The 23,986-nt window shown below is 43.8% G+C and overlaps 1 protein-coding gene across 1 annotated transcript in view; it reads left to right on the forward strand.

The window, feature by feature from the left end:
* The first annotated feature begins 3,505 nt into the window (after positions 1-3,505).
* ERFL (ETS repressor factor like) overlaps positions 3,506-23,986 on the forward strand; it is a 64,685-nt gene continuing 44,204 nt past the window's right edge. The window contains exon 1 of the mRNA XM_083162224.1: positions 3,506-4,745. The gene's annotated coding sequence lies outside the window, so the exon portion shown is untranslated. The remainder of the gene's footprint in view (positions 4,746-23,986) is intronic.

A 23,986-nucleotide genomic window follows, 5' to 3' on the forward strand; every position in this document is an offset into this window, starting at 1 on the left:
CTAGGAGCAGAGCATTGTCTCCCTGAAGGAGAGGGTCAGGTAGGCAAGTAAGAACAGCACTGACCCAATAGTCAGCAAGTGGCAGCAGAGGTATAATTGTCCAGTATCTCTAGTGGTCCCCACTGAGGGTATAACTCACTATTAGTTGTAGGAGGATGCAGGACTAGTCAGGTCATATGTAGTGGCCTCTTTATTCTTGGAAAATAACATTTTAAACTTAAAAGATCATGAGTTAAACCAGCAGATAGCAGGGGCAAACTCTACACATATATATATATATATATATATATATATATATAAAATTATATATATATATATATATATATATATATATATATATATAGTATTTGTGAGTGTCTATACATGTGTATGTCATTTGTATGTATTTTGCCGGCTGTCTCCTCTCTCCCCCTTTATATGACTTGTCTCTCCCCTTCCTCTCACCCTGTCTCCCTCCCCCCCACCCCCTCCATCCTTTTGTCTTCCAGCTCCTCTCCCTCTCTCTCCTCTCTCAAGTGTTTTCAATTTTATTCTGAGTGGAATTAACTACCCCTGATGTCAAATTGCCGCCGAAATCGATAATAATATCTTTACAAAAGAGGATATTCTTCTCTCTCCGAACGGCTTCTGAAAAATGGAAAATTTAGTCGAAATTGATTCATTACTTGACACTTTATAGGCCGGGCTGGGTATTGATCGCGTCTTGTCATGTCCCATCTGCCTTAATCGAAGCTGAAGTCCAATGTCGATGCCGGTATTTTTCATAATTCCAGGAGTGCAGACAGACACAAAAACAGACACATGCCCCCTCCCTTCTCTGTGCCCCCTCCATTCCTACAGCCCTCACCCTGCACAGTGCCCAATGCCCCCTCCCTTCTCTGTGCCCCCTCCATTCCTACAGCCCTCACCCTGCACAGTGCCCAATGCCCTCTCCCTTCCCTGTGCCCCCTCCATTCCTACAGCCCTCACCCTGCACAGTTCCCAATGCCCCCTCCCTTCCCTGTGCCCCTCCATTCCTACAGCCCTCACCCTGCACAGTGCCCAATGCCCCCTCCCTTCCCTGTGCCCCTCCATTCCTACAGCCCTCACCCTGCACAGTGCCCAATGCCCCCTCCCTTATCTGTGCCCCTCCATTCCTACAGCCCTCACCCTGCACAATGCCCAATGCCCCTTCTTCCCTGTGCCCCCTCCATTCCTACAGCCCTCACCCTGCACAGTGCCCAATGCCCCCTCCCTTCCCTGTGCCCCCTCCATTCCTACAGCCCTCACCCTGCACAGTGCCCAATGCCCCCTCCCTTCCCTGTGCCCCCTCCATTCCAACAGCCCTCACCCTGCACAGTGCCCAATGCCCCCTCCCTTCTCTATGCCCCCTCCATTCCTACAGCCCTCACCCTGCACAGTGCCAATGCCCCCTCTTCCCTGTGCCCCCTCCATTCCAACAGCCCTCACCCTGCACAGTGCCCAATGCCCCCTCCCTTCTCTGTGCCCCCTCCATTCCTACAGCCCTCACCCTGCACAGTGCCCAATGCCCCCTCCCTTCTCTGTGCCCCCTCCATTCCTACAGCCCTCACCCTGCACAGTGCCCAATGCCCCCTCCCTTCCCTGTGCCCCCTCCATTCCTACAGCCCTCACCCTGCACAGTACCCAATGCCCCCTCCCTTTCCTGTGCCCCCTCCATTCCTACAGCCCTCACCCTGCACAGTGCCCAATGCCCTTTCCCTTCTCTGTGCCCCCTCCATTCCAACAGGCCTCACCCTGCACAGTGCCCAATGCCCCCTCCCTTCTCTGTGCCCCCTCCATTCCTACAGCCCTCACCCTGCCCAGTGCCCAATGCCCCATCCCTTCTCTGTGCCCCCTCCATTCCTACAGCCCTCACCCTGCACAGTGCCCAATGCCCCCTCCCTTCCCTGTGCCCCCTCCATTCCTACAGCCCTCACCCTGCACAGTGCCCAATGCCCCCTCCCTATGGACACACACACACACACACACAGAGACAGACCCCCACCCCTCCATCACCTTCTTTTCCTGGATACAAAACCCACAACGCACTGACCGCATCGCTCAGCATCAGATCAGATGGCCGCACAAGAGTCTTCAGAGTTCAATGTGAAAGCAACCTGGCACCACTGCCCACAAGGGGCTCAGCCCTCCACTTGCCCTACAGGTGCCCATTGTACCCCAATACCTGAATCGGTGTTTACCCCAATCATCTGTCATCTCTAACATCTACCAATAGCTTAATATCAGCCTCCCAACACACAGATTGTACTCAGCCCCCCAATACTCAGTGATAGCCCTTATATTTATGTATAACCCCCCTGGCCACTGTCCTAACTATAGGCTACATAACTCTGCCAGGGCACTGCCCCCGTACCCCACCCTGTAGGTAGCTGTTGCACTCCTTCCATTCTTTTCCTTATATGACTCATTCCTCAGTAGTGTAGGGGCACTATCCCATTACTGTATCAGAGTCTGCGCTGAGATTTATATACATCTGGGGCTAATAACATATCAGCCCCCGACAGGACTATACTACAGGGGCGGAGGAGCAATTAGGAAATAATAGCGCAATAATCAGTCAATGGAGCGCAGTGTGCGACTAGATCTGGCGCAGGTGAGGGGGCCAACCAGCCAGGCAGCTGCACAGGGCGCCATGGGGCAAGGGGCGCTCTAATAATATATACCTATATCTATAAGACAGCAACACATTATAAGTTTGATTGCAAGCAGGCAAGTGGAAGGAAAAAAGGACCAAATTACAACTTTAACAGGGATGGGGGGGGGGGGGGGGTAGCTTAATGTGTCTCTGCTGCATTAAAGCTACTTGTAAACTTTTTCCCTTAACTTTCCCCCTCCTCTGCCTCCTCTGTAATTCACGCACATACTAGCTCCAGAGAATTTACTTTACGCACTTGAAAGCACTTTGCGATGATGAATCTGTGTCCCAGAGACTGTGCATCTTCCCTGCGTGTGTTCTCCCCTCCGGCCCAGCCCTCCCTCTCTATCCCATGCAGTCCCCACTTTAATAAATAACCAAGGAGCCAGTAGCAGAGGCTGCAGGAGGATACCTCGGGTGCTTTTTGGCTGCCTCCAGTCGTCACCTCTATAGAGTGAGAAGCGGTCGATAAGTAATTGTTATTGCGGGCAGGGAATGCAGGGAGAGGGGTCCGGCTAGAACAATACTCATTTATTTGGTAGCTTTTTTTTATTGGTGGCATCTGTCCCCCCCACCCCTGTCTCTCTCCCCTCCACTGCTCCTGTAGTAGAACAGAGCCCAGGGGGTGACAGCCATCCATCTCACTTTAGGGGTCCCTCTGCAAACATACACAGAATATAGGGAAATAAGGGACAGGAAAGGAGGGGGGGGGAGGAAGAGGGGGCTGGGGGTGGAGGGGAAAAAAAGCCATTTTCAGCAAAACAAGTTTTTTTTTTTTTTATCTAGCACTCCCTAACAACCCTCTGTAAATGAAATCACTCATTCTCATCAAGTGGCTGGCCAAATATTATCTACAGTGCATTGAGAGGGATCGAATCCTATTTAGAATCGCGATTCGACATCTGTTTTCAAATTTGATCATCTATGAACTTTATTTTCCGAGTTTGGGGAAAATTATATTGTATCGATCCCAGACACTGGCTGCCTGTACATATATTTTCTGCTGCAGCTGGGAGCAGGAGTGCGGAGGAAAGGAGTTTAGCCTGACACTCTGCAGCGTGCACACACACTTCCTATCTCCTCCTCTCCTTCTCTCCATCCATCCTCCTCTCGTCATTACCTGGGACCTCTCCATCCATCTATCCTCCTCTCCGTCATTACCTGGGACCTCTCCTTCTTCCTATCCATCCTTACCTGGGAAGCCTCATTCCTTTATTCCTGCTTTCTATCCATCCTATTCTCCTTCTCTCCATCCTTACCTGGGACCTCTCCTTCCTCCTCTCCGTCATTACCTGGGACCTCTCCTTCTTCCTATCCATCCTTACCTGGGAAGCCTCATTCCTTTATTCCTGCTTTCTATCCATCTTATTCTCCTTCTCTCCATCCTTACCTGGGACCTCTCCTTCCTCCTCTCCGTCATTACCTGGGAACCCTCATTCCTTTATTCCTCCTTCTTTCTTTCTTTCTTTCTTTCTTTCTTTCTATCTATTTGTCCATTCTATTCCTCTACTCTGCATTATTACTTGGGAACTCTCATTTCTTTATTCTATCTATCTACTATCTATCTCTCTATCATTCAACTCTCCATCATTACCTGGGAACTCTCATTCCTTTACACCTTTCTTCTATCCATTCATTCTCTCCTTCTACTCTCCATCATTACCTGGGATCGATCTCTCTCTCTCTCTGTCTCACATCCATTCATCAGTTTCACCTCCTCCTCCTCCTCCTCCTCCTCAATACCTGGGGTCTCTCCTTCTACCCCCTTTACCTCCAACATCACCTGAGTTCTTTCCTTTCTCCCTTCTTCTGAGTTCTCTCTACTTTCCTTCCCTCTGTCCTCCCTTTCCTCACTCATCCTTCCTTCTTTCGCTCTTTCTCTGGTCTCCTTTCCTTGATACCCAGCTGAGCACCTCCTCTGCTCCCCTGGCTGAGGCTCCTGCCTTGGAAGAAGAGTTACTGAAGGACTCTCCAGTTTATGAACTCTCGCTTTTTCTGATTAGTTTACACTGGTTTCCTTTGTTTTACTGAAGAGTCTCAGGAAACGCCGCGAGTTCCCCCGCACAGGATACTGGATGCCCAGGAAAACGTGAGTAACTCTGCGAGCACTGGTATGTGGGGGGGGACTCTGCGCAATGGCTCAACTTTGGAGGGGACGGTGCCAGATTGTGCAGTTGCTTCTGTGCAGGGGTCTTATGTGAAGGTAATACCGGGGGTTTGTGTTATCGATGTTATCTATGTTATCTGGAGCAACACCCTTATCTCTATAGCAAGTACTCACTCCTTGCTGCAACAGTGCAATATTGGGGTAATCTCTATTTGTGACTCGGTAACCATTGGGGTTCCTAACAGCTGAAGGTCCCCCGACTCACTCAGTGCAGGGGATCAGCGACAACGGGATATCAGAACTACTACACCAGGAAGTAGGGAGATTTTATCTTTTACTCCCGTCTCCCCCATGACGGGACAACCCCCGGATGGAGACGCGCACTATAAACTCAAGGTTTTTGTACCCAATCACCAGGGAGTAGAAAGCAATATAACTACAGAAGTGTAGGGACACATTGGCTCAGCAGGGTCTCTGTAATGTATCTACTACTGTATTAACCTGCTCATGTTAAGGATGGAGGTCATTAAACAGCTCCTGTACTTTAAGTCAGGTGTAAGGGATATATAGACAGTGGGATATGGGATATAGGCAATGTGTGGTGTATATTCAGGTTGATCGCTGCCAGGTTTACACACACACACACACACACACACACACACACACACACACACTGCTGGCTGAGGGAGGGAAGTGACACTACTGTCTGATGGGAACTTTCCCATTCTCTCACTTGTTAACCAACTACAACAATGTGAACACCTGGACTCTCACCTGTGTTCCCACGCTGCCATCACACCCCTGCTGCAGCGTCTGTTCCCACCCACCGCCTCACATCTCACCAGCACTGAGCCAAATTCATTTTGGCTCAGAAAAAAAAATCATATCCCAAAAATTAAATTTAACAAAAAATTAATTAGATTTAGTTTAAATATTTCAACATCCCCAGTTCCCTTATTCTGCAGAGTTTTCATTCTCTTTTTTTAACACCCCCCCCCCCCCCCCCCCCCCTTATATTATATCTGCCCCTTACACCAACCGGATGTTTTCCATTTTTATTTCTCCTGCTTTAAACCATGTGTATGTTCTCCAATCTTTTCCACCATATCTCAATTTCTCCTTATTCTCTCCCCTCTCTCTCACGTCTCTTCCCCTCTCTGCAGCTAACTGGGGCCGGTTTCCGTTTAGATTAAGCCAGGGAACCTAATTCCAGGGCAAGGATCGAATTTTCTGGCAACAAAGGGAAATAGCGTATTGATCAGGAGCTCCGGAGATTAAGAGACAAGTGTGTGTATCCATCAGAGCTAAACTGCCTCTCTCTCTCTGCCCTCTGTGGGGCTGCCTGCGGACGCTTTATGCATGCCAAGCTCCTAGTACACTTAACCCTCCATTTACCCTATCAGGACCCTCAAATTCCTGGTGTCAGGACCATAACCATGGTCTGTATACACATAACAGATAGATGCGGTGTGTACCCAGAGTGCATCAGTACCCCCAGTATATTCTCTGAGCAGAACTACAGATATGGTATTAAACTTCTTCAATACTTCATATAACCCCCCCTCTCTAGACTTCAGACCCTCCTCTGAATCTCGCCCCCGGTTTGTAACCCACTGCAGGCCTATATACTTTTTAAGAACAGAAATAGTGAAGCTCCAAAGAAGTTTCCCCCTGGTGTTCCGAAATAACTGGGTTTTTGTTACACACAAGTCAAGCTAACACCTCACACAATTAGGAGGGGGGCAGGATGGGTGTCGGAGGTTTATATAGGAGGAAACAAGTGGTTGCTGGAAATTCCAAAACTTTCTCGAAAGCCGGATTATTTACTGTGCTATTGTTGTACTGTTGCTTGCTTGCATTCTGGATATACACAAACAGTATTGAAAATGTACAATCACATGTGTGTGTGTATGTGTGTGTATTCATGTGTGTGTATATTTCAGTGTGTGTGTTTGTGTATGTATATGTACACAAATAGTATTGAAAATGTACAATCGTGTGTGTGTGTGTGTGTGTATTCATGTGTGTATATTTCAGTGTGTGTGTGTGTGTGTGTATGTATATGTACACGAATAGTATTGAAAATGTACAATCACATGTGTGTGCGTGCGTGTATATATATGTACACAAATAGTATTGAAAATGTACAATCACTTGTGTATGTGTGTCTGTATATATGTATGTATATATATATGTATGTATGTGTCTGTATATATGTATGTATGTGTGTACATTTGTGTGTGCGTGTGTGTGTGCAGAATAGCTATGTGAATCCTTAATCCTCAATGATCGGGTTTAAGATATCATTTTGTAGACATCCGGTCTGGTGTGTATGATGAGACGTTGGTATATATAGGGGCAACTTGTTTGTCTTGATGCGTAGGGATAGTAGAGACCACCTTTAGGCTAGATGATAATTACTGTCCAGTTTTAGGTGGCCTTACTACATTCACCATTTTTATATATTTTTCTGTTTTTAAATTGAAATTAAATATTCCATTTGACAGCTACGTTCAATTTTGTAGACCTCACCCATAGTAACTAGTCCGTGCCATAAACCATTGCATTTTTTAAAACTTATTGCACCCACCTAGGAGTTTTGGACCTAGCGTTCCTATTCTACCTATGTCACACATCACATAGGGGAGAAATCACAGAATAAAGTATAAAAGGAAGAAAAATGTTGGTTCTTAAGGATGGCGAAGATGATCCAGTGTATATTGGTATGTATGAATAAAAATTGAGAACTGGAGTTTACTATTTATATATAACAAACCCAAGATTCAAAATTCAGAAGTTTTCCAGACCCCAGTCCAAGAATCTCATCCCGACCTCCATAATAATTCATTGTTGCAATCGATCAACTCAACAAATGTGTTTTTACTTTATAGTATAAAAACAACATTAGAGTGTATCTGGGTGGTTGGGTCAGGCGACATTAAGAGATTATTTGTTACCTCTACTGCCTATGGTTTATTAAGACTGGAAATCATTGACATTTTGACCTGCTGTTAAATGTAATTGAAAGTAGCAGCAATGCAGGAGCATGATGTGTGTAACTGAAGAGAATACATACCTCTGAAGAGTTTCTGTTATGTAAGGTTGATGTGACTTGATGTGATCTTGGTCTAAGAGCTTGCAATTTAATTTTGCAGGTACATTGATTTCAGAAGGGTATCTTCATTTAGTTATGCAGAATGTAGAATGTCCTGCTTCTAAAAAGGCTTATTTTTTTATTATCGATGGACTGTAAGCTCTTGGGCACAATGCAAACCGTGTTTCCATACACGTCAAGAAATTCCGGTATTTTTAAGCCAACCATGAATTTAGCTTGACATGAAAATGTGTTTTAAGGACAGCACAAGAGAGTCCTATATGGGAGATTGTTTTCTTCAGACTTCCCCTTATTCATTTTCTGCCAGCTGATGAAGACACATTTTTGGATCTATTAATCAGTGTCAAAAATAGTTCACTGATTGATAAATATGCCCTGTAGATTTACATAGGAATTAATTTCATATGAGATTAATAACTGCTCTGATGGATAGACCCCCTCTGTAGTGTATGGCAGATATTATTCTGTGTCATTTTTTCATGTTGTCGGTGTGGGTACGCTGATAGAAAAACTGGAGTGTATAGAATATTTTTTTTCTTTTAAGCCAAAGATGCGGTATAATGTTTTGTAACAGATTTACTCACTCGTCCGGCATTGCAGAGGTTAAGCGTATGGGTAAAGATCTAACTTGTCACCAGCAAATTAAGAGCACTAGGTGCCAACTCAGTAGGAAAAAATACTTGTTCTTAATGTGTTTTGTAGTGGGGACATCAGGATGAAATTGATTTCAAAGTAAACAAGTGGTTGAGTTTTTTTTTTTTACTATGGTAGTGTGTGAGTATGTATGTATGTATGTGTGTGTGTGTGTGTGTGTGTGTGTGTGTGTGTGTGTGTATGTATGTATGTATGTATGTATATATATATATACACACGTAATTGTTAGATATATAGATAGATGTACATCCTCCATGTATATCAATCATTCGAAAAACAGTCCCAAGGGCTTCAGGTGTTATATGTAATGTTTCATGATTTCTATAATTTCTTTAGTGTGTATGTATATATATAATGTATGTGTGTGTATATATATATATATATATATATATATATATACGCTACGCACACGCTAGTGCAAAAGTCTGCTGCAGGGGATGACAGGAATACTGTCGGTAAAAAAAGATTCCATATATATATGCAAAGAGATAAAATGTTGAATGAAAAGTAAAAAAAATACCCCTCAAGTATATAATTCAAGTAAATATTTAAATTGAAATAATCAATACAAAATATACATTTTTCATTTCTACACAGAATCGTGTTTCTTAATCAATAAATCCCAATCCCATTAATCCAGGTAGGTTGTGGTGTGTGGATGTACAGTGTATGCCCCCAATATCTATACCACATACATCAGTGGGTAGTAAAATGATGTAAAAGTACCTATTCTGTTACAGTATCTGTGCTGGAAGTGGGCATAGATCTTGCAGCCAGACGCACTTCTGCGAACAGGTGGTAACCTGGAGCCTTGATGGGTTGTTTTTTTTTATCAGCGATTTTCAATTTCACAATATAAAAAAAAAAAATACATGAAGATGTTCAGCATTGGCGCTTATATTGTTAAAGATGTACAGATAATGCTTCATATTTTAACCCTCAACATGAGAGATGGGCAAAATATCCTTTAAAAATGCCAGCGTCGCTCACATTTGTTATATCAATTCAAATAAACCATGTAGTGCATAAAAAAAGATGATATTTCCTATATAAGGTCACATTACAGGTCATTATGATGAATAAAAATTTCCGTTTGGCAATTTTCGCACCTATTTTGACAAATTCACTTGGCACTCAAAGGGTTAATACGGAAGTTGCCCCCCCGCTCATTGATAGCATCGGGATTTGTATATACTGCACGTGTAAGCTATGGTTTCACATTCTGAAAAATACTTAGCATCTGATTGTCTTTTTGGATGCGTTAGACAGATATTTGATATGACTTAAATGTATAACAGACAAGGTACTTTCATAAAGATTCAGAACTACGCAGTGCCCAGACCTGACCATTTAAGGCAGTTGTTTAGGTACAAAGAAATAGTCATTAAATACCAGCTATGGGGAGCCTCATTAATGACATACCTTTGGTGCTTAGATCACCTGGGAAGCTGACTCTGCTCACAGGCCTCTTGCACGGGGCAGGTGGGCTAAGGAGCTTGGGTGGTCTCAACCCTGTTGACATTGCCGGCAAATGGAACCTGATAGCCTTAGAATTCCAACTCCTCTCATGTCAACCCTGAGATTATTCTTTATTTGGAGATGCAGAATTAGGCCGGAAGGGCTCTGTAGCTAAGAAGTGGGTTTGCTGATTTATCCGTAACTAGTTCCGTTATTAATAAAGGGCATATTTTGTTCTGTTACCTACCGCCATCATCCGAACTCCGTATTTTATCATCACAAAATAACACTCACATCTTCAATTGAGCAATTTGTAAAAAAAAAAAAAAACTTGTGCGCCATATGATATTTTAGTGTTACGAGTCTGCAGGATCATTTCGCGAATCTTTGTAATATTCCTTTTTGATTTACAAAACTTTAGTCAATTTGTCAGTGCGGCAATGTTCAATGGGTGTAGGCAACATATCTCCTGTCCATTGAAAGCATCTGAGCTCTCAGAAATGATATCGCATTGTACATCATAGAATAGGAAGCGATACGTATAACTTCTGCGTCTTTAGAGAATTCCTTGTCCTGTTCAATGTCCGACATTATATATACATCTGGCACCTATTTACCGCTTACAGCTATTTACATATGCCACCTATTACCTCTGGCACAATCATCCTTGCCTAATCAGTCGCCAAGCCATTATCTCGAAGATTTGGCACATTCCTATAACAATTGAAAACTAGCTTTTGTATTTATTATTTTAATCATTATTCCCAAATAGATTTTAAGAAGTGTTCTTGGTATTTGCTAATTATACTATGACACAGGGTCTGTGCGTCCATGATCATTGTTACAACATGTAAGTCACTGTGCAGTACGGATGGTATAATGGTTAGCATTACTGCCTCACAGCGATGAGGTCATGGGTTAGATTCCCACCATGGCCCTAACTGTGCGGAGTTTGTATATTCTCCCTGTATTTGTGTGGGTTTCCTCCGGGTGCCCCGGTTTCCTCCCACAATCCAAAACTATACTGGGAGATTAATTGGCTCCCAACAAAAATGAACCTTAGAAATGTCTCTATGTGCGTGTACATGTGGTAGGGAATATAGATTGTAAGCTCCACTGGGGCAGGGACGGATGTGACTGTTCAACTATTCTCTGTACAATGCTGCGGAATATGTGTGCGCTATATAAATAGATGGTAATAAATACACTAAATGGCCTCTTTCTCTATAGAACTTGAATGGTTTAGGACCAAGCCAAAAGTCACACCTTTCCCAAAAGTAATTTTCTTTTTCCTCCTCATTTCATTCTCTTTCATTTTTATTCTTTAACAGGAACATTCTGTCCCACCATTTGTAATGTGCTTTTTGCAACGGCAATTTTATATGGTGGTGATTTCGTAAATTTTAAGGCCTAGTTTGTTGTACCATTTCCATATCTATCGCCTTGGCCTTATTTAGCAATTAACAAAGCAGGTCAGTAGGCTCTCGCCCCTTTTGCTATTGCTGTCTCATTGGGTGTTCTAAGAAATGGCTGCCGCTGTGGTTACATCCGGCTAATGTAGTAGGCTACGTAGTTGCCGGATAAAGAGTCTTGTTGCGTACTGCGCATTGCCTTCCGTAACCGTCGCAGATAGGCTACTTGCTTAATAACTCTTGCTGCCTGCGATAAACAATGGTCAATCTATAGTAGAAAATGAAACAGGTAGGCAAACCGCGTCATTCGTCACTATAGCGTGGTCAAAAAAATGTCAAGAACAAATGCTCGCAAACAATGTTTATAATCAAGAAAGCAAAATACTTAAAGTGCGCCAACAGCCTTTACGAGCCTTGACGTGTATTCAACAGGTCACTGCGTAAGAACTTGGAGAGTAATCCAGATAAACTACGTAACACTGTGACGAGTACACGGGAAGAATATTGTTATCTAGGACAGACAATAGTACATTGACTAATAGATGGAACTGACTCGGAATGATGTACCTACTAGGCTACATAAAAAGTTACATTGCCACAGGATTATTGTGCGTTATGTGAGGGATTGTAACCCAGTGACAAATGTACAGATCTGAAGATACGCTCCTGTTTGTTAGCTCTCCTTGAAGATCCACACTGGCTGTACGTTAGGTCTTCACTGGTACAAGACGGCTGCAAAACATCTCAGTTATTCTGACAGCTAATGAGCCTCAATGGCAAACATGGTCGGTAGAGCGACCCCTATTATCAGGCAATACATCTGAAATAATATTAATGGAAGTCTTTGCTGTCCAGCTGCTACAACTCGCACAGTCTACACAGTTAGACAGACCGACAGCTGTATATAAAGACAGATGGGTTCCAAGACTGAACGTGGCAGGGGATGCTAGAGACCTCCGTGACGAATCTGAGACTGTGCTGTTATCAAGTATTAAGTAAAACGTGAAAAAGACAAAACCGACATTATATAATATAATGCGGAATATTTATCAAAGCTGAAAGAGGTAAAATTGTGAGAAACAAAGCGGGTATTCAATCTTGTATTCCAACTATCGGAATGTTCCGGCAGTCGGAGACCTGACCCATTTTTGCTTTGTGAGAGCCTCAACAGGCGGAATTCAATGTTCCTCCTGTCGAGTGTTGAAAAGTGGGTGTGTCGGCGAAAACTGTTGTGGATTGTTGAGAAACGGCCGTGAATTCGACAATCCAGGCCCGCTTCCGACAAAACAGATCCGACTTGCTTTAAAGTCAGATCAGTTTTGTCGAAATCCGCCTTCAACGCTGTCCGAAACGGCAGCATTGAATAAGCAGAGGGCGCTATTTCCCCTGTCGTTGAATACCACCCAAAGTACCAGCTAATGAGCTTCTGCCTTACACGTTACAGGCTGTGTTCCAAAAAATGACAGTTAGGAGCTGATTGGCTGATACTTTTCTCTCACAGTTTTATCTCTTCAAGCTTTGATAAATTCCCTCCTAAAAACTGATAGATAATAGTCTAGAAAACTGAAGCGCCGCACTAAAAAGCTGAGGATTTATATAAAGGACATGTGGCTTCGGGGAAACATGAATACGGCAGCCGAAAAGAGAGAGAGGGAAAGAGAGAAAGACTTTGTGAAGAAGGGGAAGAAATGAAGAAGGGAGTGAGGAGAGGGAGATGTGGAGGAGAGAGGCAGGTGAGGGAGGATAGGTGATTGGGCATAGACAGGGTTAGGTGCCTCTAGCTTAAACTGCAGCAAGTGGAGAGAAAATCAATATGTGGATAGGAGCAGCTGAGAAGGAATGTATCTTGTCAAAATAATGTATTACCCTCATCCCGCCTGATCGATGCTCTGAATTAGCAGAGCTGCAGCTTTAATATTTACCTCCGCGCAACACTTCCAATCTAAATTTTAATTGATTTCGACACCACCGTGGTGGGAGTGAGGGATGAAGAGGCCTGGGAAGAAGGGACTAATATACAGGAGGCCAGCAGGCCCAGGGGCTCAGTGCATGCTAGGCAGACGGCGTGTGAGGCAATACAGGATTTCATTGATTGGGAATGTTGCCCATATGCCCCTACACCGGGCGATGGTGTATTTCCAGGTGTGCCAACTAGGGAGCGTCATGGCCGCCCAGAATGTTGCGCTGTCTCTAACACAGAATGTGGCAGCCATTTTGTTTGTTTGCAGTAACACAAAGCCCTGTCAATTTGCTAGGCGCTAGTGGGATCACTGTCGTGTTTTAGTGCCTCGTGCCTCAGTGATAGGGCTACTTCCTAGTGATCTGGAGGCTGAATTTGCCTGAATTCTGGTTAGGCCAACAAGATGGCTGCCTCCACTGTGTAGGTGAGGGGGCCGCGCACATTGGTGTCAGACAGCTATGAGATTTTGGGAGCATTATTGTGACCCTGGTTTCTCTTTTTTTTTACCGTAGTCAACACACTTCAATTTGCTCATAAGTGATAACCTGTCCTGTCATTTAGGTAAATAATACTATGAGACAATAATATATTGAATACACACCATCTAATGGTAACACGCACTGATCATCAGAATATGTCAGCATGGATGGTGTAATGGTTTGGGTTTGATTCCCACCATGGTCCTTCCTGTGCAGAGTTTGTTCTCCCTGTGCTTGCGTGGTTTTCCTCCGGGAACTCCAGTTTCCCCCCAGAATCCAAAAATATACTGGTAGGTTAATTGGCTCCCAACAAAATGTAACCCTAGAATGTCTGTGTGTGCGTGTACATGTGGTAGGGAATATAGATTGTAAGCTCCACTGGGGCAGGGACTGATGTGAATGTTCAATATTCTCTGTAAAGCGCTGCGGAATATGCGTGCGCTATATAAATTGCTGGTAATAAATACAATGTTAAATTCCGGTTGCCAATACCCATGAGGCTTCTGGGAAATCCGGGCACAGCTGCTGTCCCCAACTTTAAATTCATGTTTTCAGCTAAAAACAATGCTAAAAAATGACATTTGCCCAGTCCCAACAGGAGTGAGGGGAGGATTATTTACTAGCACTCATGGAGCAGAGATATCCGCATGGGATATACAGTATTGTGGTTTTATTCAAATATGTCCAGAGATCGGCCACAAGACAGAACGGTTCCTTCTCTCAATCCATAATATTGCATTATTTGCTGCACTATACCCTACTGCGTGTTTATCCCTGGATTACATTTCTGAGAAAATAATTATTCCTCATCAAAAATTGACCGTACCATTGCCGCATCTTTAATGCAGACCTTGGTGGCGGTCTTCATCGCTGATATTGAATTTCTGTTGTCATATCAATATTACAGCTGGGTACACACTATGCGATTTGCGTTAGCAATATGCGTGATAACTATATTGTTAACAATATCACCGTGCATATCATTTAGTATGTACCCACTATATCGTTTGCGAAGAACGCTTCCACAGATTGTTAAAGATAACCCCTTTTTTCTGAACATGCAATCACGGACGGTATAGTGGTTAGCATTACTGCCTCACAGCACTGAGGTCATGGGTTCGATCCCCACCATGGCCCTAACTGTGTGGAGTTAGCATATTCTCCCCGTACTTGCGTGGGTTTCCCCGGGTACTCCGGTTTCCTCCCACAATCCAAAAATATACTGGTAGGTTATTTGGCTCCCAACAAAAATTAACCCTAGAATGTCCGTGTACATGTGGTAGGGAATATAGATTGTAAGCTCCACTGGGGCAGGGACTGATGTGAATGTTCTAATATTCTCTGTAAAGCGTTGCGGAATATGTGTGCGCTATATAAGAAACTGTTAATAAATAAATCTGATGATGTCATCAGTGACTTCATGTTTGGTAAGGGTTCTGGGGATGTTACTGAATGATAAACCCGCAGATCATTCGTTTAGCCGCACTGCAAATACCGTTACCCATAACAGTGGTGCCGCCTATCATATTGAATGTACAGGGCAATAGACATAAGAACTCCATTAATTTAACCGTCTTTATTTCATACATTTATTAGTATATAGCACGCACATGTTCCGCTGTGCTGTATTCAGGTGTATTTACTAAAACGTCTAAAAATGAAAATAGATGCTGTTTCCTCTAGCAACCAACCAGATTCTATCTATTATTTTCTAGCTCTGGTACTTTATTGTGACGATTTTCCTCTATTTCTGCTGTTTCTGCCTAAGAATGTGGAGCAGAGCAGGAGAATTTGCAGAGTATTGATGTAGGAGGTGTAAGATTGTGCGCTCAGTTTGCAGGTACGGGGAGATGAGACAGGAGATAGTACAGGAAAGGTGCTGGGGGCAGGCGGCCCCGGTATAGTGATGTGTGAGCACTTGCCCTGCTGTGCTGTGTTAAGATCCACGCAGAGAGCCGGAAAGTCAAGCTGAGTGTGTGAATGTATGTATCTCTGGCAGGTATATACTGTGCAGGTGGGGGGGGGGGGTTGTGCCTGTGGCATTCTGATATTGTAGATGCGTCTGCTTGTAGTGTACGCACCTTGCAATTATCCGATTAGATTTTAAAAAAGTCGATATTTACAACTATTAAATTATTTACTGCTTTCATTGCAGTATTCTTTGTATACAGAAATATACGGGCGTACGGTAAGTGAAGTGATTTCCTTCTTATTCACAAATCGCTTGCTGATTTGTTGTTATCAATAAATATTGTACAATATAAAATGCTGTACTGATTCAGACCCGCGTGCTAGGCAGGAAAACGCTACTCGCCGCCCCCTGCCGAACGTACACACGCAGCCCAAATCCTCTCACTAGCATACTAGCGGATGCGTTCGCAAAGAAATCGGTCGCTCGCCATCAAATAATTTTTTCCCCCCTTTCGCTCAGACTGATTTTTATTCTGGCCGGAGATGGTCGAATTCAGGGTGGGCGCTGGCGTCATGTGACGTCAACCACCCGTCCCAAACAACATCAACATAAAACGCTGACTGTTCCCCTGTTTACGACCTCTGCCCACCCGTCCTGGAGCGAACTCTTCGGGGGATGGCACATGTGAATATTCGCAACCCCAAACATCGGATGGGGGGAGCGAATTTGGACCGCAGTGAGGGTGATAAGCAACCAGCCAGTCGGGTCCTGTCATGTCACAGGCTGGGTTTGAAAAATGACAGTTAGGAGCTGATTGGCTGGTTGTTCGCTCTCCGCTTTATCGCATTTTGAAGATTGATACACCTGGCCTTTGTAAGCTTAACAGCTAAATTTACTAAGATGGGAGTTCTGTTGAAATTGGGATGTTGCCAATAGCAACCAATTAGATTTGACTTCTTATTTATTTAGCACCTTCTAGAAGATAATTGATAGAATCTGATTGGTTGGCACAGGAACCCCAGCCTTCCCCTTGCTAGAGCAGCAGTCAGCACTAGTATCTGCATCTGCGCCATCCCTGGTGCCGGAACCCAATTGAGATTGGACGCTTAGCTCTGAGTAGTCCACGATTCTGAGCACACACCGGCCAAGAGGGGCTCCTTCTTGTCCAAATCCTCCACTGCCACCCTACAATGGCCATTAGCCACATACCTGATGCTTCTGGTTTAGAATGGCACAGAAATTGCTGTACGTTTTGCATTCAGGCTGCAATTTGCCAAAGTTCCTGAGATCTGCCTGCATTCGGAATTGCACACAACTCTCCATCAGGGTCTACAGTGTACATATTAAGCATTTACACTAGCGTAACATTTAATCTGTGATGTCCTGAGTTTTTTAGTTTTGTAGGGGTCAAGTGGTTCTGATGGGTTGAGCGAGACCCACATCAATGAAGAGATTCAGCACCGCAGAAAGCAGTATATGTTTTATTGATGCTTCTCATACGTGCGGCCGTGTACAACGGACTGAACGGAGCCCTGCTGAACACCACAGAAACACACGTGTATTTTAGATTTGTATTTGTTAATGTATCTTTGTATTCAAAGAGAAGGAATTTGTTCACTGAATCGGATAAGGCTTTGCAGGCGCTGGTCTCTAGTCCAACCATATTAGAGGATTGTGTGTACTGCATCATCCATATGAAACAATTCGTATATACATCTTGTTTTGAACCCTTTTTTATTATTATTATTATTATTATTATTATTATTATTATTATTATTACCAGTTGTTTATATAGCATACATATTCCGCAGCGCTTTATAGAGAATATTTGAACATTCACATCAGTCCCTGCCCCAGTAGTAGTAGTATGTGGAGCTTACAATCTATATTCCCTACCACATGTACATGCACACACAGACATTCTATTGTTAATATTTTTGGGAGCCAATTAACCTACCAGTATATTTTTGGATTGTGGGAGGAAATCGGAGTACCCGGAGGAAACCCACGCAAGTATGGGGAGAATATACAAACTCCGCACAGTTAGGGCCATGGTGGGAATGGAACCCATGACCTCAACGCTGTGTGGCAGTAATGCTAACCATTACACCATCCGTGCATTGATTTCCCCAAATGAGTGCTATCTCGCAGGCCTTTATTTTCTCTACAATATATTGGCCACTCGCTCTGGCATTGCACTGCTGGAACTGACCGTGACATAGATACGCACTTATTGGACGGCTGTAATGGTAAACTACCACAGATTGGCTGTTGGCCGCCGGTAACAGTGATGATAAAGATGATGATGGTGGTGGTGATTGTCCTTTTCCTCTGAGCTACAACTCCCACCATGCTCAGTAACTGAATGATGCTGATAGCTGAATAAATGATGATTTCATTAAAGCTTGTTTGAATATTTAATGATATGTATAGGGTAAATGAATATGCGATTGCTCATTAGTGATGAATCGCATAATGTCGGGTGAGACTGACAATGACATCTTTTTCCTGTAAAATGAGCTTTTTCCCCGTGTTACTGCCGTTATCATTGCAAAGCGCCATAAAGATCATTGATTAGTTCTGCCACTTATCACCTGTCAATAAACGTAGCTGACGGTTCCCATATGTCCTCCGCTATTAGTGATGCAGTTCCTCAGGATGTGGACTGTAAATCTACAATTAGCTTTACATATTGCTCGTTCATTTGTACTTTCCGTGATGCGTCATTGTGTACTGTATGTTTAATGCCCATGTGCAGCCGATGCAGATTCACTGCAGTTGTGGCCCAGATCCCTTGCCCTAATTGGGATGGGTGCGTGGGTTGGCGCTGGTGTCATATGCGCCAGGTTTTTAACTTGTCATTTTCCTTGTGAAATCTGCATTTCGGTATTGGGCTACAACACGATCCTCGCCATTTAACCCCCTCGCCGGCCGAATTGAATCTGGCCCATGGTGTATCCAAAGATTTTTTTTTTATCCTATCAAAGAACATTAAATAGACTTGTGGGAATGTGGGCGGGTCTATGGGATGTAAAGCCGTCACATGGTGGTCTCGCAATGCGCCTCTGTGAACATTTTGGACAGCCCTGATATCTTTGAGGGGCCCCTTGGGACCTGCTGGGCCCTATGCAGGCACCTAGTTTGCCTTGCGGAAAATCCGCCCCTGGTGCAATGTAGATAAGGCAGGGTCGTAGAGACAGCGATGGGGAGTACTGAAGGAGGATTACCAAATTCGGGCACCTGCAAATGGCCTAGACCTAGGTAATTATTACCCATCCACTCCGCCCTCTCTGAGCCCCATGCCTAGTGGTACTCAATGTTTGATTGTAAGCAGCCAATCATAAGCAGACCGATAAGGGTGATCATTATCTAGTACTTGAACCTCTCCCTGACCATCTGTAAGTATTACCGTTTGGGCAGTGTATGCGCCTATGCAGGGCAGCCGAAGGGGGGGAGCGGGTACTAATTACCCGGGCTTGCTGGAGGGGCCCGGCAGGGACCCTGGTCCGAACCCTCCCTTCCCCCTCCATCCCTCCCGGGCAGCAACAGCAGCACACACTTCTACAGCATGTGCTGTGCTGACAGCAGGCTCAGCATGAGCGTCTCACTGACAGCGTGTCAGTGTAAGCACAGCACATGCTGTAGGTGTGTGCTGCTGCTGCTGAGTTTAGAGTTTGTAGCGTTTTTCTTCCCCCCCCCCCCCCTCTAAACATTTTGGGGGCGTGGTCTTGTGCAGGAGGTGGGCACACCTCCAACACTTAGGCCACTCCCCTAAAATTTTACCGGGGCCCGGCATGCCTCTTTGCTGCCCTGCGCCTATGCAACTGTTGGTATTCAATGTCCGTTCTCTCCTCTCCCTCCCTGCACCAATTCTTCAGGTACATTCAGCTTTAAGTGGCAGATTCCACTGAATCTACCTGGTATTATGTATTTTACCATGCTGTCTTGGTTTCTCTCTGTGAGTGCTAGTAATATATTTGCACTGTTATTACAGCATGTGTGTATGTCAAACTATGTTCGCAGGTTGCTAAATAAACTTGAAAGTGTGGGATTGGATTATCAAACAATTAAATGGATAAGAACCTGGTTGCAGGATAGGAAACAGACAGTTGTAGTAAATGGAGTGCATTCTATGGATGGACATGTTACCAGTGGGGTACCCCAGGGATCTGTACTTGGACCAGTGCTCTTTAATATCTTTGTTAGTGACAGTGCAAATGATATTGAAGGGAAAGTATGCCTTTTTGCAGATGACACAAAGATATGCAACAGAGTAGACACACCAGGAGGGGTAAATCGAATGACTGATGATCTAAGTAAACTTGAGAATTGGTCAAGAGCATGGCAACTACAGTTTAATGCTAAAAAATGCAAAATTATGCACTTGGGACTCAAAAACCCAAAGGCTCAATATAGTATCAAGGGTACTATAATGGAAACTACTGAGGAGGAAAGAGATCTAGGAGTCACTATTTCAAGTGACTTAAAGGCAGGAAAGCAATGTAGCAAAGCAATGAGGAAGGCTAGTCAGATGCTTGGTTGCATAGGGAGAGGAATCAGTAGCAGAAAAAAAGACGTAATAATGCCACTTTATAGGTCATTGGTTCGGCCCCATCTGGAATACTGTGTCCAGTTCTGGAGACCATATCTTGAGAAGGATATAAATACATTAGAGCAGTGTTTTTCAACCACTGTGCCGTGGCACACTAGTGTGCCTTGAGCTGTTCTCAAGTGTGCCCCCAGATCTAGAGATGCCCAAACCAGTTTACAGCCACCACCAGTTCCATTGTTATTTACTGATCTCTTCTTTTCATGTAAAGGACCAATGTTTTTTAGTTTTGTTACCTGTGGGGACCAGTGTGATTGTTTTTTGTATGGAGACCAATAGGTTTGGTTTTTTTCCTATGGGTACCAATGTGTTTGTCCCTGTGGGATTCTCATGGTGTGCCTTGGTAATTTTAAAATCTTATTTAGTGTGCCGCAAGGTAAAAAGGTTGAAAATCGCTGCATTAGAGACTGTACAAAGAAGGGCAACTAAAATGGTGCATGGCCTACATCACAAAACGTACCAGGAAAGACTAAAAGATCTTAACATGTATAGTTTGGAGCAGAGAAGGGAAAGGGGGACATGATAGAAATCTTCAAATATATCAAGGGCTTTAACATTGTACAGGAGGGAAATTTTCTTCAAAGGAAAAGAAGTAATAGAACACGAGGACGTGCACTGAAACTAGAGGGAGGAAGATTCAGGGGAAATGTTAGAAAGAATCACTTCACAGAAAGGGTAGTGGATAAGTGGAATAGCCTCCCATCAGAGGTGGTAGAGGCTAAGACAGTAGAACAATTTAAACATGCTTGGGATAGGCATATGAATATCCTTACAAAGAAATAAGGATTAAAAAGGGTTGAGATTACCTGAAGGGTAAAAAAAAGGGGCAGACTAGATGGGCCAAATGGTTCTTACCTGCCGTCAACTTCTATGTTTCTATGTTACATTGGAGAATTCGTAACACCAGTGCTATTATCCGCAGGAAGTAGAAGGAACTCAATTCCCGAACCTTTTATTGAATATGACATCATAGGGAACCCAGTTCCTGGAGCTGTGCTGGGCCAAAATGTGCTTTAGAGAAAATATTTTTTTGAGTGCCTTCTTACCTAAACTATATATATATACTAGTAAGACCATTAGCATATGGGAACACCAAGTATTTCATGGGCATTCCCATGAGAACGCTGGGCGTTGTCATGCTAATGGGCTGATGACGCGGGTGCAAATCACAAGTGCAGAGCCCAATGTGATTCCATCCAGAATCCCAGAATGGGTCATTGTTAGAGATGCCGGGCCAATAATTGTGGCTAGACTGATGTTGATGCTTCAGTCTCCATTACAGGCCCTGTTCTGCTCCCACATTCTCTAATAGACAGAAGATGTAGATAAGGATTCACGGTCATTATGGGGCAACCAATCAGAATCTACTTCTTAGTTATTTCGCACCTTCTAGAAGATAATAGATAGTATCTGATTGGTTGCCCGTAGCAACATCCCATCTGCAATAGAAGTCCCGTCTTAGTGAATCCCCCCTGAGTCTTACTGAGACCAACTAACTGCACCATAATTAAATAACTTGCATAGGGAACTAAGTGAATGTCTTCTTTTATGAATAAGTAATGATCATTTTCCACCCAAATGACTTCACTTAAACCAGCAAAGAAAGCAGCTGGCAGTATCCGCGATGCTCATGCAATCACCCAATCGCAGGGGGCTCCCTATGGCTGGCAGGTGTCGTGCTTATGATTAACAACCCCGTCTTCTCTCCCTTGTGTATATGACACTTCATTAAATGATTATATTATCTACAAAAGGGGTTATGCTGCTTGCATTTAGTACTAGCGCTGACCAGTACATCACCGGCGACTCTCGCATTGGGAGAACGGGCTGTCAGCGGATCACCCGTGTACACATCACGATGTGCTGCACAGCCAAAGAAAATATGTGTACAAAATACCAGCGGGTATGGGTTCTTAGATGGACACTGTTGATCTATTGACCCATACCCCCGTTACCTTTTGGTGTCTATGTCAACATAGGTCGACATGGAAACCGTATAAGTGTAGCGCATCTATTATATTGTCCCTCTATGCCCACTGGTATGAACAAGTCTATTTTACAAAAAAATCACGAAAAACTCACGTCAACCTTTTTCATGTTGACTTTTTGACTATGTCGATCTTTTGATTGTTGACCAATAATGGTCGAACTGTTGACCTAGACAATGTCGACTTAATGACTCTAACATGCCATGCTATGCCTCTAACAGCAATGCTACACCCCCTAATTTTGTGTACCTCATACTGAACATTTGGAAGGTGGGCCATACCCCATACCCAGCTTGGCCAAGTAAGCCAATGCCAGCTATTGTAGCCCAAACTGGTGCAGATTGATGACCACACATGTGACGTAGTGCGGCAGTGCCATGAAACAAAGGGCCCCTGTCCCTGCATGCATTACATCCTGACGGACCTTAGGGAGTGATGTATCCAGCAGTGAAAGGAGTAGTGGAGAAGTGGCCCTTAGTTACCAATCAGATTCCCAGGAGCATTTATCTAGACATTTCATCAAATGATCGATCGAAGTGGTTGCCATGGGCAACTTCTCCACTGGCCACTTCTCCCTTTTTTCACTGCTTGATACCTCTCCCCAGAGGTGGATTTAGACCTCATGGGGCCCTTGGCAAGATGTCAGTTTGGGGCCGTCCTCAAATGATAAAACCATTTTGTTTGTCCCAACGTTTTTTTTTTGCCAATCAAAGAACATCAAAGGAACTTTGGGAGTGTGGCCGGGTCCATGTGATGTCATAACGTCAAGCGCTAGGCTCTCAGATGATCTCTGGGAATGCTTTTGATGGCCAGGATATCTTTATGGGGCCCCTTAGGACCTTCTGGGCCCTAGGCAGGTGTCTAGGTTGCCTTGTGGAAAATACGACTAGTATGGAGTCTACGGGCAGACAATAATTAAATGAGACACTAATTTGTGTTTCGAAACATGGAAATGTAGTCTAGATTATAAACATATATATATATATATATATATATATATATATATATATATATATATATATATATATATATTCTGGTCTCTGGTTCAGACAGAACCAGTGACCAGAGCACACCTACTGAAGGTGAGAATCGCCTCTAGAATAATCCCTGATTCTGTACTGAATTTATCGCTTTATAATTCAATTAAGCTGGATCCACCAGGAATTTAGCATTGGTTCTTATATATAACACATTGGGTCTTCCCAGACCAATTGGTGATATTGTCATCATTTTGACCCCTTAGGTAAGAAGAGATCTTACCTGCAAATTTGTCGTCAGAAAGAATAATCTTTAGCGACATTGGCTGGAGGAAGATCATTCTTCATGTATGCAAGGACCCATTAACCATCCTGTTATGAATTGTTTCTCCTTGTGAAGAGTACCTTTAACCTATTCTTGTGATCCGTTAACCCCTGATGATGTCTGTTAAGGGGCGAAACGCGTTGGGTATCTTCTGCTGTTTCCCAGTGTCTGAGATGTCTCAATGAAATTTATAAAGATCTGGAATAACTGCTACCACTGTGTGGAAAAATACGTTTAAATAAACATTTGAAATGATATGGACTTGTTACTGTATGCTAGAGTGAAATTACCTAAGGCTTGATTGAACTAATTGTGGTGATCAAAAATAGGGTTG

This window comes from Crinia signifera, chromosome 19 (genome assembly GCF_055691185.1).
Source record: "Crinia signifera chromosome 19, ASM5569118v1, whole genome shotgun sequence".
In the NCBI taxonomy this organism is placed as follows: Eukaryota; Metazoa; Chordata; class Amphibia; order Anura; family Myobatrachidae; genus Crinia; species Crinia signifera.